This window comes from Phascolarctos cinereus, unplaced genomic scaffold (genome assembly GCF_003287225.1).
Source record: "Phascolarctos cinereus isolate Bilbo 61053 unplaced genomic scaffold, phaCin_HiC Scaffold_4;HRSCAF=312, whole genome shotgun sequence".
Classification (NCBI taxonomy): domain Eukaryota; kingdom Metazoa; phylum Chordata; class Mammalia; order Diprotodontia; family Phascolarctidae; genus Phascolarctos; species Phascolarctos cinereus.
In genome coordinates, this window is record NW_027555847.1 from 297,888,226 (window position 1) to 297,904,983 (window position 16,758).

Consider the following 16,758-nt stretch of genomic DNA (forward strand, 5'->3'; position numbering starts at 1 on the left):
TCTCAGGAGTGATCTCTGGTTGAATCTGGAAAGAGACCTTAGAGCTTATCCTATCACAAGCCATCTAGGTGAGCATATCTGGAAAAGGCCTGTAGATCCCAGGCTTACTGTTTCTTCCCTCACTGAAAGAGGATAGCACTACCTTGGTCAACCAGGAGAGGAATAATTTGAGTGGTACAAACATGGAGAAACAGCCTTGTAGTATAACGAAAGAGTGGCCCAAACGGAGCAATCAGTGGAGAAGCAGCACCATCCGTTAACGAGTTATTATGCAGACTGTTCCTGGGCAAAGCAAGAGATATGAACATTCCTAACTACAGAGCTGTGAGTCACTTGGGTGCAGTTTGGCTGTCTTACGCTCCCTTATCAAGGTATAAGTTTTTGGTCACATTCCCCAATAAATACCTTCTCCTTTGGTGGAAGAATGTGTCCCCTTCTTAGCTGAAAGGTTATGGTGGTGGTGGTGGTGGTGGTGGTGGTAGTAGTAGTAGTAGTAGTAGTAGTAGTAGTAGTAGTAGTGCTTTACATTCTGCTTACTGAAGACAATAGACTATTTGTTATATGGGGGAGGGGGAGGAGAAGAAGGGATTCTGGGGGAAACTATGGCAATATTTGAGAAATCAAATAAAAGCCTTTTTAAGTTTTAAAAAGACTTAGTAGAATTCACCTTGACTAATTTTTTAAATGGAACATATGCTAGTAGGGGCTCAGAAGCCTCGGTGTTTAGTAAATAGGAGAGGAATTTCCCCACCAGGGTTACCTTATAACACTGAGTTAATTGTAGCAGTGTAGACACCTCTTCTGGGAACCCTTCAACCTGCCAATATGAATGCAGTTTGGGGTAAGTGAACCAGCTTAGAGAAAGAAGGAAAAGGGATTAGTGCCAGGCACCCACTATACTTGTAAATTTAGCTATCTAAATAAATAGTGTGATAAGAAAAGTAGCAATAAAGTATTCTCCCCCATCACAAACAAAGGAGCACTCTCACACTATATGTGTATGTACATATGTGGGGAGATGGATAGAGAAAGAGAGGAAAAGAGATAAAGAGATAGAGAAAGCATCAGTATTACATGTGTGGCCAGAATGAACATATGAAGGACATACATGTTGGGAGTACATGTGGCCAAGGAACATACATTAAGGGGCACACACAGGGAACATGTGACACCAGAACCATATTGTAGAGAGGCATCTCAAGCATCCAATGCTACAAGGCTACTTCATCTCATGATGATGTCACCATCTTGTATAGAATTCAGCCTCTCCCATAGTCCATCAATTCCTTGAATTGACCTAATCATCTTTGTACGTGAGCAAATCAAATCAACAGGCATTTATTAAGCACCTACTATGTGCCAGGCACCGAGCTAAGGGCCGGAAATACAAAGGAAGGTAGAAACAGTTCCTGTCTTCAACGATCTTATAATCTAATGAGAGAGACAACATGCAATCATCTGTGCACAAACAAGATAGATTAGATAGATAGATAGATAGATAGATAGATAGATAGATAGATAGATAGATATTGAGATGATAGATAGATAGATAGATAGATAGATAGATAGATAGATAGATAGATAGATAGATAGATATAGAGATAGATACAGAGATAGATACAGAGATAGACATGGTAAATCAAAAATAATCTCAGAGAGAAGGTACTAGCATTAATGAGAACTGGAAAAGACTTCTTGCAGAAAATGAGATTTTGAGCTGAGACTTAAAGAAAGCCAGGAGGTGAATATAAGAAGAAAAGAAATTCCAGGTATAAGAGTCAGTCAGTGAAAATGCACAGATTCTGGAGCTGGAATACCTTCTCTGAGGAACAGGAAGTAGGCCAACATCAGGTGGATCACAGAGCACCTCGAGGTGATTATAGTGTAAAGACACTAGAAACGTAGGAAGGAGCCAGATTATGAAAAGTTTTAAAAACCGAACAGAGGATTTTTATAATTGATACCAGAATAAGAAGTGACTGGTATTGATTAAATGGAGAGGAAAAGGATATGTTATGGTCAAACTTGTACTTTAGGAACATTACATTGATAGCTAAGTGGACAGGCATGGGGAGAGACTTGAGGCAGAGAAACCAACCAGAAGCCTACTTTCATAGTGCAGGTGTGAAGTGGGAAGGGTCAACACCAGGGTGGTGGCAGTGTCAGAGGACAGAAAGAACCATGTGTGCAAAAGATGTGCTGAAGGTAGAACTGAGAGGACTTGGCAGCAGATTATCTATGGGGAATGAAAGAGATTGAGAAGTCAAAGATGACCTGTAGGTTGTGAGCCTGTGCTACTGTGAGGATGGGGTTGCCCTTCACAGTAGTAGGGAAATCAGGAAGAGGGGAGGGTTTAGGGAAAAAGATGATGGTGCTCTGGCGGTCTCATGGTTGCTTCCAGGCTGTGGTCTAATGGTCCCTACTAGGTATTGCCAAGCATGTAGCTGTGGAATTTTTCAGTCTTAGGTAAAAGTCTCAGTTGACATTCTCTTTCCCATAAGAAGAATGGGTGTACCAGCTCTCTTTTAGCTTGCAGCCCTGGCTCTTTAAATAATGAAAATTTAAGCTTTTCACACATCTAATGACAGACTAGGGAAAATGATTTCTCATCTTAAGAATAATTTGTCAGGCCTCAAGGCCTTAGGTACATAAGGGGTTTTCTCACCAGAAGGAGACTCTGCCTCCAAAGGCTGAGGTTTTTTGGAACAAATACAGTCAGCCAGCAAAGTAGACACTATAGGTATTTAATTTGTCTTTGGAACTTCCAACCAAATGGGCCTTCCTACTGTTCTTAGAATGAAGGAGTGGGATTCTTTCTGGAATGTCATATGTCTTCACATATGTTATGCTGTTATTATATGGAATGGTTCTCTGGGAGGGGAAGAAGGAGAGATTCTAGGAGAAACCATGGTGATAAAAAATCAAATTAAATTTATTTTTCAAAAGACTTAATAAAGTTTACTAGCGTATAGGAAATAGGAGAGGAATTTCCCCACCAGTTAACCTTTTTCTTCCCCGCCATGAGGGTGGTGAGAGAAAGAAAATAAATGCTTGCTAATTTTTTTAAAAAATAATACTGACAAGCTAGAAAGTATCAATCAATCAGTAAGAATTTATTAAGTACCCACTATGTACCAGGCACTGTACAAGGCACTGGGATGCTAAGACAAACACTGAAAAAGATCCTTTGGTCTCTCCAGCAAATGAAGTGGAAGGGTAGGGGGGAGGAAAATCAAAAACAAAAACCATTTGGGTGAAAACATAAGAGCCATTGCTTCACCTTCAATCCTTTGTTCCAAATCTCTGCTTTAGAATCGACTCATCTTTCTGAGCTCAAATCTGGTCTTCTGACATGTCTGCTGACTCTTTTCTTTCCACCGTGTCTCAGATTGGACAGATATGTGGTGTAGCAGATACAGTGCTGAAACTAGAGTCAGGAAGACCTGAGTTCAAATCCAGCCTCAGACACTTATTAGCTGTGTGACCCAGGGCAAGTCACTTCACCCTCTTTGTCTCAGTTTCCTCTTCTATGAAATGATCTGGAGAAGAAAATGGCAAACCACTCCCTCCAGTGTCTTTGCCAAGAAAACCCCAAATGGGGTCACGAAGAGTCGGACATGACTGAAATTACTGAACAAGTTTATTAAGTGGGGTTGGGAAGAGAGGACAGAGAGGTCGAACCTATATCCTAGGACAATCACTTTGTTTCTATGCAGAGGACAGGTTGGAGTCATTATAGACTTGAAGGAGGTAGACCAGTCCAGCAAAGAGGTAATGGATATCTGAATTGGGGTGATAACTGTGAATAGAAAGAAAGAGACTAGGGGCATCTATGTGGTGCAGTAGATAGAGCGCTGGCCTTGGAGTCAGGAGGTCCTGAGTTCAAATCTGGCCTCAGACACTTGAAACTTACTAGCTGTGTGACCCTGGGCAAGTCACTTAACCCCAATTGCCTCATCAGAAGAAGAAGGAAAAGGAAGAGGAGGAGGAGGAAGAGGAGACTAATGATTGCTTGTGTGGAATGAGGTAGCATGAGGAGTCATGGATAACACTGAGGATGTTACCTGGATGAATGGAAGTGGAAGAATGGGAAGATTTATTGTAGGGGTGGGTTTAGGGGGAAAAATAATGAGTTCTGTTGTGGACATGTTGAATTTGAACTGTATAGAGGCCATTTATTCCACGCCTCTCATTTTACAGACAAGGGAACTGAGGCCCAGGAAAATTAAATGACTTCTCCGAGGTCACACATATGGCAAGTGTTAGAGTTGGGATTTAAATCCAGATCCTCTGGCTTCAGAGCCATGTTTATGTAGTATGAGCATTGAGTAAAAATATAATAGGTAAATAAATCATCAAACCCAGTCTCAGATACTTGACACTTACTAGCTGTGTGACCCCGGGCAAGTCACTTAACCCCAATTGCCTAGCCAAAAAGACAAAAAAAAAAGAAGATAAATAAATCATTCTCTAAACTGCATCTTAAACCAGTTTGTTTCTTTGTTTGTTTGTTTACTGTACCTAAGTTAAAAAGCTACTAGAAAACATTTAAAACCTGAGTAGTTTCCCTAATTGTGACCAGACATTTTTGCCCTTCATTTGTAGCAAAAATGGCTTCTCCTCCAAGCTCATGATACTGTGTCCAGGGTTTAAAGTTTAAGGGATGATTGATTAATAACAAAAATAGTAACTGCTACAATTATCTTGGCTCCACCTCCCCAACATTTGGGAGGTTTCAAGTTCTCAGTTTCTCTCCCCTCTATCCCCAGCTGGTCAGCTGCCGCCATCCTGCATCCATTCCCTCCTCCAGCTTCACTGATAGTATCTAGAAATTGTCTTTCACTTCTCTTTGTGTCCCCAGTGCTTAGCACAATGTCTGGCACACAGTAAGCACTTAATAAGTGTTGATTGACACTGCTTAGAAATCCCAAAAGGCCATAAATCACAGCTGTCTCCATTATGATATTCTCTATAACAAAATGAAATAAAACAACCCCAGGGCAGTCTCTTTGTAGAGAAAAGTCCCAAAATCAGTTCCATCCAGGTGTGTGGGAGATTTAAATGGCAGAAAATTCCCCAGGTTGCACAACTGCTTGACCAAAATCTCTGGATGGGTGGGAAATCTGCAACCTTAAGACCACATGGGGCCTTCTAGGTCCTTAAGTGCCTTTTGAGCACTTATATTTTATATATATATGTATACATATATATGTATATACATATACACATATATATTATATAATATTATTTATTAAATTAATTTAAATTAAATTAAACTTTATTTAAATTTTTATTTAGTCAAAAGGCCACACTTAAGGATCTAGCAGGCCCCATGTGCATAAGACCGAAGGTTCCCCACCCCTGGCTGGATGTTCCACTGACGCTTCAAATTGATCACGTCCAAAATGGAACTTCTGCTTCCCTCCTCCCAACTTTTGTTCTAGTCCTCTATAACCTTAGAATCATCCAGACTTAGGTAGGGTGCTGAAAGGAACCTTAGGGAGCATGGAGTACAATCCCCAAATAGTTAGAACCTTGACAGAGGACATGTGAGAAATAGACTTTGGGAAGGGGGGAGGTCAGCTAGGTGGTGCAGTGGGTAGAACAACGGCCCTGGAGTCAGGAGGACCTGAGTTCAAATCTGGCCTCTGACCAAATACTTGACACTTACTAGCTGTGTGACCCTGGGCAAGTCACTTAAATCCATTGCCTAGCCAAAAAAAATAGACTTTATGGCCAGGATCTGAACCAAGGTCATCTGACTCCAAATTGAGTGTTCTTTTGACTGTACCAAACAGCAATCATTGATTCTTCCCTATCCCATGCCCCCCCATATTCCATCCTGCCAATTCTATCTTAATATCTCATATCCATATGCTCTTTTCTATCCTCATTGCCATTCCCCAAGTTCAGGCCCTCATTCTTGCTTCAATTATTCTAATAATTGGTCTTCATGCCTTCATTCCCTCCTCTTCTAATCCTTGCTTCACACCACTGTCCAAATAATCTTCCAAACAAACAAGTCGGATGATGTCATGCTCATGCTCAAATATCTTCGATGGCTCCCCACTGACTACAGGATAAGAAATTAAACTCCTGAGCCTGACATTCAAGGCCCTCAACAGGAATCCATGGAATTGTGCTGTGAGAATTTTAATACAAACTGATGTGAAATGTGTACTCTTCACACCATGAGAACCAAAGTCTTCTCTTCGTAGACTCAAAGGATCATCTTTATCGATATATCTAGCTTCATACTTATCCCCATTTCCTAAGATTTGCAATTAATTACAGCATAACATGCAATAGCATCTTAAAACAAATCCTTTTGTGGAAGGAAAAGAAATTCAAGGCCTGTTGCCAGTGGCAGAAGGTAATCCCATAGGGCAGCATGGAGAAAAGTGACTGAGCTGTAGATAAAAGCACAGCTCCTGCTGTGGGACATTATACAGCCATCAAAGATACTGGAAAAATGCCCAAAACGCCTTCATGCTAGAGACTGGAAACATAAGTTAAGTAGTCTCATGCACACTGAATGGAAAAGAAGAACAGTCCTGGGATTCTATCAGGCATAGCTACAGTAGATGAGAGGAGAGCCCTTTCATCTTCAAGTGCAGGAGATTTGTTTTCTTCTTTAAAAGCAATGATAACACAGAGAAGCCCTGATCCAGGGAAGAAATACACCACAGCACCCCATTGTCAGCCCTGTTTAGTTAGTACAGTTCTTTATGGTGCTAAACCTATTCAAACCCTCTACACACAATGACACCTAATTATAACACCATATGCTTGCAAAAGATCATTTTTCACAATGCTTGAGACCTTTACACATGGCAAAATCTTTTCTAGTGAAGCAAAAAATGTATTTGATTTGCTGTCCTTCTCCTACTGTCAGAGCATCTCGAAGACCTTTGAGGAAAAACATCAAAACTGTTGCATTAATAATTTTTTCATATATTTTTGCATGTTTGGTTAATTAATTGGCATCAGGAGAATATATCATTTTACATTTAGATTTGAGTATCCGTGGCTTAATTTAGTAATAGACATGATTTTAATTGGATTTGAAATTGGGGTATAATGTCTCTAAGGAATTTCAGACTGGTCAGGGTAGACTAAAATATTAATTACTGTACTTCAAAATATTATCATGTTTTCTGAATTCCTTACCATCTCTCAAAGTTCCCACAGCAACGATGAGGGTTTTCCAAATCCTTATAATTTCTGGAGTGCTCAATTGTTTACCCAGATTACTAAATGAGTGTGGCTTGCTATAGTTAACTATGTACAACAAAATCCTTGTAAGTAACAGAAGATGAGGCAGGTGTAAAAATCTCAAAAAAAGGGAGTGTGGCAACCTTCCATCAATTTATTGTACAATTAATTTTACCATGCTGCTTTAGACACAGTTAAGAATGTATATTTTGTTCCATCTTCCTTGGAATGGTGGACTGGCTTTTAATAAAAGACCCGCTAAATCAGGTGGTGTTCTCAAACTATTTAATTCAGTAAAGAAAAAAACAAGTATCATGAGCGTTTGCCTAAGAATTGTGACAAAAATTATTTTAGCAATTTAAAACTATTCAGAAGAAAAAGTATAAAGTAATGAGATATTTTTGTTGTTGTTCAATCATTTCAATCATGTTTGACTCTTTGTGACCCCATTTGGGGTTTTCTTGGAAACATATTGCAGTGGTTTGCCATTGCCTGGCACATGGTGAACACTATATAATTGTCAGTGAATGTAAGTACTCTATATTGTTTTTCAATGCAATTGGTATAGAGTGACAAAAGTGATCAAATGAATTTTTTTTGGTAAGATAACTGGGAAATGCATTCAACTGAATTGATTTCATCTGACCGGTATTAAGTTTTGTTTCACATTTTAAATATATAAATAAATAAATATATGACATATGTTGTTATTGTGTTTCTAAAATTTTTCTAATTTCTAAAATGTTTCTAAATTTTTTCTTGTAAAATCTGGGAAAGAAGTGTAACAGAAATGTTGTTTAAAAAGTAATCTGGATACTGTTAGATTGTGAATTGAGCTATTAAAGAATGTGGTCAAAATGTTTGAAAAACTGCTAAGTATTTAATTGGATATATTTTGCTTTAAAGTGGATAATAACAATAATTTACTATTTGGTGGGGGAAGGAAGTAGCAAAGACCTCTTAAACTGTCCTTAACTCTGAAGTTTTAGGACTTTCCATTCAGGCAGAGTCAAAAGATCTTAGCCCTGCTGACAGCATGTTGTAAAATTCTGAAGTACTGAGGTCTGAGAAATTAGGACCACTCCCAGTCAAAGTGGAGAAACTTACAAATTTGTCTATAGTAAAGAGTGAGTTTTATCTAATAGATTATTTGACTACCACTCATGAAAAATCATGAAATTGTACCTGTTAATAAATAACATGTATTGAAGTGACATCTTTGAGACAACTTAGTAACAATAGACCTTAGATTCAAAAATTTCATTTTTGCCTTAGGCTTAATAGGCAGTACAGATTGGAATCTTAACTGGTGTCAGCATTTTTGAATCAACTTTCACATATTCTTTGTAGGTGTGTGTATTAGTAGGATTTAGTGAGGTTCGGATTCGCTCCTATAAATGACACTCTCCAATGCACCAGAAAATAATAGGAAATAAATAATTTATTTAGAAGAAGCAAAGCACAGGTAGTTTGAATTTGCATAGAAAGCATAAATAATAAGAACAATCAATAATATAGCACCGATCAAGAGAGTCGGTAATGGAAGAGAATACATCACCAATTCAAGGGAACCTCCAAAGTCAATCAACGGCTGGGAGCCCCGTTGCAGCCAGTACAAACTTGAATTGTGTAAAGATTTTCCCGGGCGAAGCGTCCTTCCCGCGGGTGAGGCTCAGCGGGCTTACAGGACGCAGTGTTTTTATATTGTTCTAAACAAAGAAGGCTTGGGGCCAAGAAGCCCTTTTTGATGCTTGCGCTATTCATGGTTTGTCCAATGCACATCTGACCTTAGCCACGCTCCCATCCGCCTGAGGCTTGGTATTTTGTTTTTTAATAACATCACGTCTCACAAGGAGAGGAGCCAACCCTCCATGTCAACGTGACCTAGGAATGGCTAGTTCCTGGAATGCTAGGCCAAGAACACTCAGGAGATATGGAACGGTCATGACCGAGATTTGAACTGAACCTATTTATTTGAGTGATCTTATTAATTTAAAGGGGAATTTCCAATTTCCATTTCACTTGGCCTTAAGATCATGAGAATAATAGGTGAGGGGCAAAGGTGTGACATGAGTGTATATAGTGCGTATTTTGGTATACATACAACAATTGCATATACAAAGACATAAAAAGAACAAAGCAAGTAGTAGTATGGGGGTAGCTAAGGAATTAAAATACATAGTAGCAGTAGGAGATTTAAAAAGAAAATCATACCAATGATGATTAGTATCTGAGATCACTAAATGAGAAGCTTCGACTAGTCTTCCTGCAGCTATAAGAGTCTGTATTCGATGTTCATTTAACGCGCGTTGGTTGGACTCTAATAACTTTTTGATTTCAGTCGACTGATTCAAGATGTTCATAAGGGGATATAGAGATAGAGACACATGAGGTAGAGGCAAAGATTGGGGTACCCAAGCAAAATTTTTAACTAGGTTAGTGTCTGGTGGAAAGTAAAAATCATTTCCTTGCCAGCGTAGGAAAGATACATTGGATAAGCAACCAGAAAATGGACAGTAGTAATATCTACAGATAGAAGGTCAGAGTGATTATTAGAGGCTATACAAACATATTGAGTAGATACTTCATATATCATAGAAAAGTTACTCACTGGGTATAAAGTTAGATCACACAAATTGGATGAATGTGAGAGAAGGCAGGGTTCCATCTGCCGAGTCATCATCCCACAAACAATCCCTCCATTAGTTACAACACAATCAGACAGAGTATGAGTTACATTATACCAATCTATATAGTTTCCATAGATATGAGGTAAAGCAAAGTATTTATGTAAGACAAAAGGTATTACATGAAATTGACACATAACAGTCCAAGTTTTAACTTGGTAGAGTATAATAGTTCCAGCGCACCAAAGTGGAGTGCATCTAGCATTCTCAGGTTTTTGCTTTTTCCATACATCTGACAAGTCAAGTATATCGTTCCATATGTGAGAGTTACCTTCCTGTAGTAATCTTTGGGCATTTTCCTTCTGTATGAGGGTATATAAGTTTTGCAAGGAACATTTAGTCCAATTAAATAAAACACAATGTTTTTCATAAGGTGTAAATTAACGAGGATGCTATTATTAAAGACTTGTAAAAATTGGCCTTGATATTGTAATGTATTTTGGTGTGGCAGGATCGTTGTGGGTAACCATTGGGCATTCACAGTCAAAGCTTGAGAAACATCTTGTCCAGCACTGCGCAGTCTGCTAGCCAAGGTCTCAAGGTCTATAGAATTAACTATACCCAAACCAGTTCCTGCACCACCAAGTAATGTATCATACCAAGCTCTTTTTTTCCTGACACAACTTTCTAAAGAGGGAAAAGTTACATTATAATGAAACACTATTTTGTGTTGCAAGATAGAGGTGTTAGTACATGAGCGGGGACACGAATTATTCCAGGAGGTTTCGGAGTCACAGGTACAACCCATACTAATTGGTTTAGATATTCTTCATACAGCCCATTGGAGGTGTTACGACAATAAAAATATTTTCTGTCGTCCGCTTGTGATAGTGAGACAGTGTAGGTGGAGTTTACTTGTGTCCAATTATATGTTACAGATCTTAACCTTTTAGGAAAATATGGACTAGGTGGCCAACTTGTAAGGGTACAGGATATATTGGTACCGTTTGCTGCAGTTACAGTTAGATTAAAACTAGTTAAATTGATTCTCATTAGGGGAAATAAAGGGGCGTCCCAAACTTCTACGTTGAATGGGTATGACCAATTCATGATGTGGGTGTTGTTTTCACCAGCGTAGATGGAATCAGTACGCGGTCCTTGCTGAGGATTCCCACTGGAATACCTGGAGTTCATGCCATAGTTAGCGTATAGCAGGCAAACACTGTAAAACACTTAATATCGTAAAAACATTTGGGTTAGTGGGACATGATACCATTTATCATCACCAGGGTATACTACTATGGCAGTATTAGTGTTTCCTTGTGCTATGAGCTCAGCTGGCCTTGGTCTATCAGATTGATGCTTCTTTATCCAAACTTTAGTACCATTATCACTCTGTATTTGTAGGGGGGTCCCATAATAAAGAGAAATAATATCTAGGGTTTTACAAGTGTTTTTCTGGGTAGCCGTTTATAGGGGCAGGCAACTAATACCCAGAGTAGGTGTCCACACAAGTGCAGGCATATTGACACCCCTGACTAACAGGTAATGGTCCAATATAGTCTATTTGCCAAATTTGAGCAGGTAAAGACCCTCTAGCCAATTCTCCAGTGATTTTCTTCGGCACAGGCCGATGAGCAAATAATTGACATTGTATGCAGTTTTGTACTATTTGCTTAAATAGATCCAGAGGTATGTTAATCCCTCTGTCTAATGCCCACCTGTAAGATGCAAGAGCGCCAAGATGTCCTGCGGTGATATGGACCCATTTTCCTAATTGTGTTTCATTTTCCTCTCTGGGGGTGACCTTTAAAGCTTTTCCTTGAAGTTTGGATAATTCATCAGCACGGGCATTATACTCACGTTCCACAGAATCTTGATTCACATGGGCATCTACATGAAATACAGATACATTAGTACATTGACACCATTCCCATATTTGTTCCCATAATTCTTTTCCCCACACATCTTTGTCTCTAATTTTCCATTCGTGTTTCTTCCAAATTGGCATCCAAACTGCTAGGCCATTGGCTACGGCCCAGGAATCAGTATATATATATATGACATTGGCCACCTTGTTCCTTTTGAATTACTTGATAGACAGCCACTAATTCGGCCCATTGGCTACTCTGGCCTTCACCAGAGCTTTCCAAAATAGTATTGCATGAAGGTTATAGGCTACAGCTTTCCAACATCGCTTAGATCCTATATATTTAGCCGAGCCATCAGTAAACCAAGCATGCTTCTTCTGCTCGGGGGTTAGAGAATCATATCCATTATTCCAAGAAACAGGTGATTGATCATAAGACTTTGGTGGTATATCAATATCATTTGAATGTTTTGGTAATTCTAATACCTTTTCATGCAAGGTGGAAATACCCGATCTGCCTGTCTTGACTCTATTTTGCAAATACCATTTCCATTTAATAATTGATGATTCTTGGGCATGTCCTATTTTATGTGAGGCGGGGGTCCCCATAATCCAACTCATAATGGGTATGGCTGGCCTCAATACAACTTCATGGTTTAAAGTTAAATGTTCTGTCTCTACCAGGGCCCAATATGCAGCCAATAATTGTTGTTCAAAAGGAGTATAATTTTGGCCAGCAGGTGGCAGTTTCCGCGACCAAAATCCTAAAGGAACATTCCTGCCCTGTTGTTTTTGCCATAAACTCCAATCAGCATATCCATGCAAAACTGTAACTTGCAATTCCATCGGCCCTGGCTGTACAGGCCAAAGATCCAGGGCAGTTTGAATAGCTATTTTGGCTTCCTCAAAGGCTTTCGATTCTGTTTCCCCCCATTCAAATGCATACTTTTTCCGGGTAACTTTATACAATGGCTTCAAAATCTGACCTAAATGAGGAATGTGATTCTCCAGAAACCAAACAACCCAACGAACTTTTGAGCTTCTCTTTTGTCCCTAGGAGGTGAAAAATCTAATATTTTTTGCTTGGCCTTGGGGAGGATTTCTCTATGACCCTTATTCCAAATTATTCCTAAAAACTTCACACTTTGAGCTGGACCTTGAATTTTATCAGGATTAATCTCCCATCCCTTCTCCTTCATATGTTCTATTAGTTGAGTTAATCTTTTCTCTACCACCTCTTTATTCTCTGCCTGTATTAAAATATAGAGGTTAAACTCAAAAATTTTAGACAATCCTTGGGGTCGAGCCACACTCCTCCAGCTCCCCCATCACTTAATCTTACAAGCCAGGAGATTGCAGGCTCTCCTGATCTCTGTGAAAACCTACTAAGCAAATCAGTACTTTCTCTTTGGGAGTAATCTTCCGTGATTTCAGTCACCCGGGGCGGGTTAGCTCCCTCCTTTTCGGCTTTTCTCCTATCTATCGGCCGAGCTTCCCCGTCTACAACATCCGGAACAATAAGATCACTCAAATAAATAGGTTCAGTTCAAATCTCGGTCATGACCGTTCCATATCTCCTGAGTGTTCTTGGCCTAGCATTCCAGGAACTAGCCATTCCTAGGTCACGTTGACATGGAGGGTTGGCTCCTCTCCTTGTGAGACGTGATGTTATTAAAAAACAAAATACCAAGCCTCAGGCGGATGGGAGCGTGGCTAAGGTCAGATGTGCATTGGACAAACCATGAATAGCGTATGCATCAAAAGGGGCTTCTTGGCCCCAAGCCTTCTTTGTTTAGAACAATATAAAAACACTGCGTCCTGTAAGCCCGCTGAGCCTCACCCGCGGGAAGGACGCTTCGCCCGGGAAAATCTTTACACAATTCAAGTTTGTACTGGCTGCAACGGGGCTCCCAGCCGTTGATTGACTTTGGAGGTTCCCTTGAATTGGTGATGTATTCTCTTCCATTACCGACTCTCTTGATCGGTGCTATATTATTGATTGTTCTTATTATTTATGCTTTCTATGCAAATTCAAACTACCTGTGCTTTGCTTCTTCTAAATAAATTATTTATTTCCTATTATTTTCTGGTGCATTGGAGAGTGTCATTTATAGGAGCGAATCCGAACCTCACTAAATCCTACTAATACAAAATTGGCGTCACGAACAGGATTCGCTGTATAAATGCCTTTCTTTAAGAGAAATGTTGAGCCCCGGGCTCCGGTAGAGGTCCCCGGTTGGGAGGACCCTCGGTTTTCCTCGCTCGCAAAAACCTGGTCACAGTGTACAGGACCTAGTGAGGATTGGGGGTGTTGGGGGTTCTCGTTTGGGGTGCGACGGATGGGCCGGTTGCCAGCAGGGATAATGGGGGGATACGACCAGTACATCATTTCCCTCCCTTTTGGGTTGTTTGCAGCCAGACAGCCAAAGGCTGCAGCAGGACTCTGAAAAGCTGCCTTCATTCTCCCCCTCTCCCTCCCCAGGTAACAGCAGCTTCAAAGCAGTGCGTGGATGGGAGAGGGAAAGAGAGAAGAATACTTTATTACTTAGGTTATATGGTTGGTAGAGGGCAAGTTGGGAAGGATTGTTGAAGTGTTAGGTCAGAATTAGAAAGGAATGAGATATGTACAGGTTTTAAAGGGGAATTTCCAATTTCCATTTCAGTGTGAAACTCCAGAATGTGATTATCTTAATGAATAAGATGTCCTAATATATGCTCATTGTTAACTGTTATTGCAACATTAGAAAAGTAATATCATAGCCCTAAGCTGCAATTAGTGAAATTGTTATTTGATGTAAAATCTCTTGGGATTATAATCTGATATTATTTTGAGTTTTGATTTCAGGTAATATTGTCTGAATTGCCATGAAACCAATAAGTCCACCATCCAAATGGAATGCTATGTGCTGTCTAAGGGGAGTGCAGTCTTAGAACTGCTATGGGTGGATGATTGTGCCTGGCAAGGTTGAAAAAAACAACCTAGTGTAGACATTTGATTCAGGTTCCCCATTGTGCTATTTCCTTTCTGAACAGGAAATTTTCCCATCTGGAAAATTCTAAGCCTGGCCACTACATCCTACAAATAATGTGGACCTTTTCTGTATGTGTTGTTGTGATTCTTACATGGAATCAAACAGCTTTTGATTCCAGAGTTAAGAAAGCCTTTCCCCTGTGATGGTTTATGTTAGGTCAGTCCATTCCCTTGAAGATACATGAAGATATACAATGTCCTTGATATTCTCATAACCACGTCCCTCCTTTTTCCTTTCATAATCAATTTCCATAATCAGGGAAATGAATCATAGTCATTTTGTAATTTTAATGCTATATCTATTAGTAAATTAATGCTAAAATATCGAATTACTGTAATAGGACACAAAAATGAAAGATCTTTCCATTTTAAACTGATTTTATAGGCAATTCCATATCATAAGCCACTAAATAAATGAGTTCTTAGGCTTGCCATCCCCTTTCTAATAGTTATATATTTGTCATTTACTTTCTGACTCTTCCCCTTTGATGATGACTTCCCCAAGAACTACCCCTCAAAGCTCCTCCTACACTGGGGAGTTAATTTTTCACTGGTTTTTATTCCTGCCCAAAAAAACTTATGAGAGAGACAGAACTGACCTACGTTGGATGCCAGTCCCTTTTCAATGAAGCCTGGTATAGAGCCCTGTACATACATTGATGCTCTGACTCAATTCTCTCTTCTTCAGTCCTTTGGTTGAGCACTCTTGCAATACAGCCCATTACTGCTGTAGATCCAGACAGAACTTCTCAATTTCTGTGGCATAAGAGCAGAGCTGAACTCAGTTACAAACTCTGGGGTTGTATATACAGCCTAACCAGACTATGGCGGCAGATGATGAGGGGGTGCTGAGCAACCACATTAGAAGTTAGGGATTCAAAGGCCTGTGAAACCACGCATACCCTTTGACATAGCAATACCACTACTAGATCTATATCCCAAAAGAGATTTTTTTTAAAAAAGACCTGTATGTACAAAAATATTTATAGCAGCTCTTTTCTGGAAGCAAAGAATTGGAAATTGAGGGAATGCCCATCAATCAGGGAATGGTTGAACGACCTGTGGCATATGATTATGATGGATACTATTGTACTATAAGAAATGATGAGCAGGATGTTCTCAGTTCTGAAAAAAAAAATCCTGAAAAGACTTGCATGGGCTGATGCAAAGTGAAATGAGCAGAACCAGGAGAATACTGTACACAGTAACAGCAATATTGTAAGATGATCAACTATGAATTATTTAGCTATTCTCAGTAATACTATGATGCAAGACAGCCCTGAAGGACTTATTACAAAAAGTGCTATCCATCCCAGAGAAAGAACTGATGGAGTCTAAATACTGATCAAAAAATACTTCTTTTCACTTTCTCTGTTTTGGGATTTTGGAGGGTTTGTTGTTGCTGCTGTTTTACAACACGACTAATATGGAAATAGGTTTTGCTTGACTACATATGTATAACCTATATCAAATTGCTTGTCTTCTCAATGGGGACAGGGAAAGGAGGGAGAGAGCTTGAAACTCAGAATGAGTATCAAATTTTAAAATAAATATTGAAAAAAAATTAATGAGTTAGGGATTAGTCTTTTTTCTTATTAGTTCATTAAGTTGTTTTCTCATTAACGTTCTTGGTTTCTCAGTGGAGACTGCTGACACAGCTTTAACTCTTGTGCATAATTCCTATTTCGGAGAGGTCTGAAAGGTCATAAGGACTGGAGAAAATGCCTAGTCCTCTGTTTTGTGAGTCATTTGATCTGGAACTCCACCAATGATCTCTTAATTGACAAATCTGATGTGTTTTTCTTGGCCTTTATCCTTCTTGACCTATCTTCTCCTTTTGATCTTGTTGACCAACTGTTCTTTCTTTAGACTCTCTATCCTCTACATTCTCAAGACACTACTCTCTGCTGGTTCTACTTCCACCTGACTGCTTCTTCCCAATGTCATTTGCTGACTCATCATCCTTATCATACCTCCTAAATGTAGGTGTCCCCTAAGGCTCTCCTCTGTATCTA

The 16,758-nt window shown here is 39.5% G+C and overlaps 1 long non-coding RNA gene across 1 annotated transcript; it reads right to left on the minus strand.

Moving 5' to 3' along the window:
• Positions 1–8,638: 8,638 nt before the first annotated feature.
• LOC144456899 (uncharacterized) lies at positions 8,639–12,733 on the minus strand. The gene is made up of 2 exons (XR_013486104.1): positions 11,564–12,733; positions 8,639–11,074 (listed from the first exon to the last, which is right to left on the minus strand). It is a non-coding gene; the product is annotated as an uncharacterized LOC144456899 (long non-coding RNA).
• Positions 12,734–16,758: the final 4,025 nt, after the last annotated feature.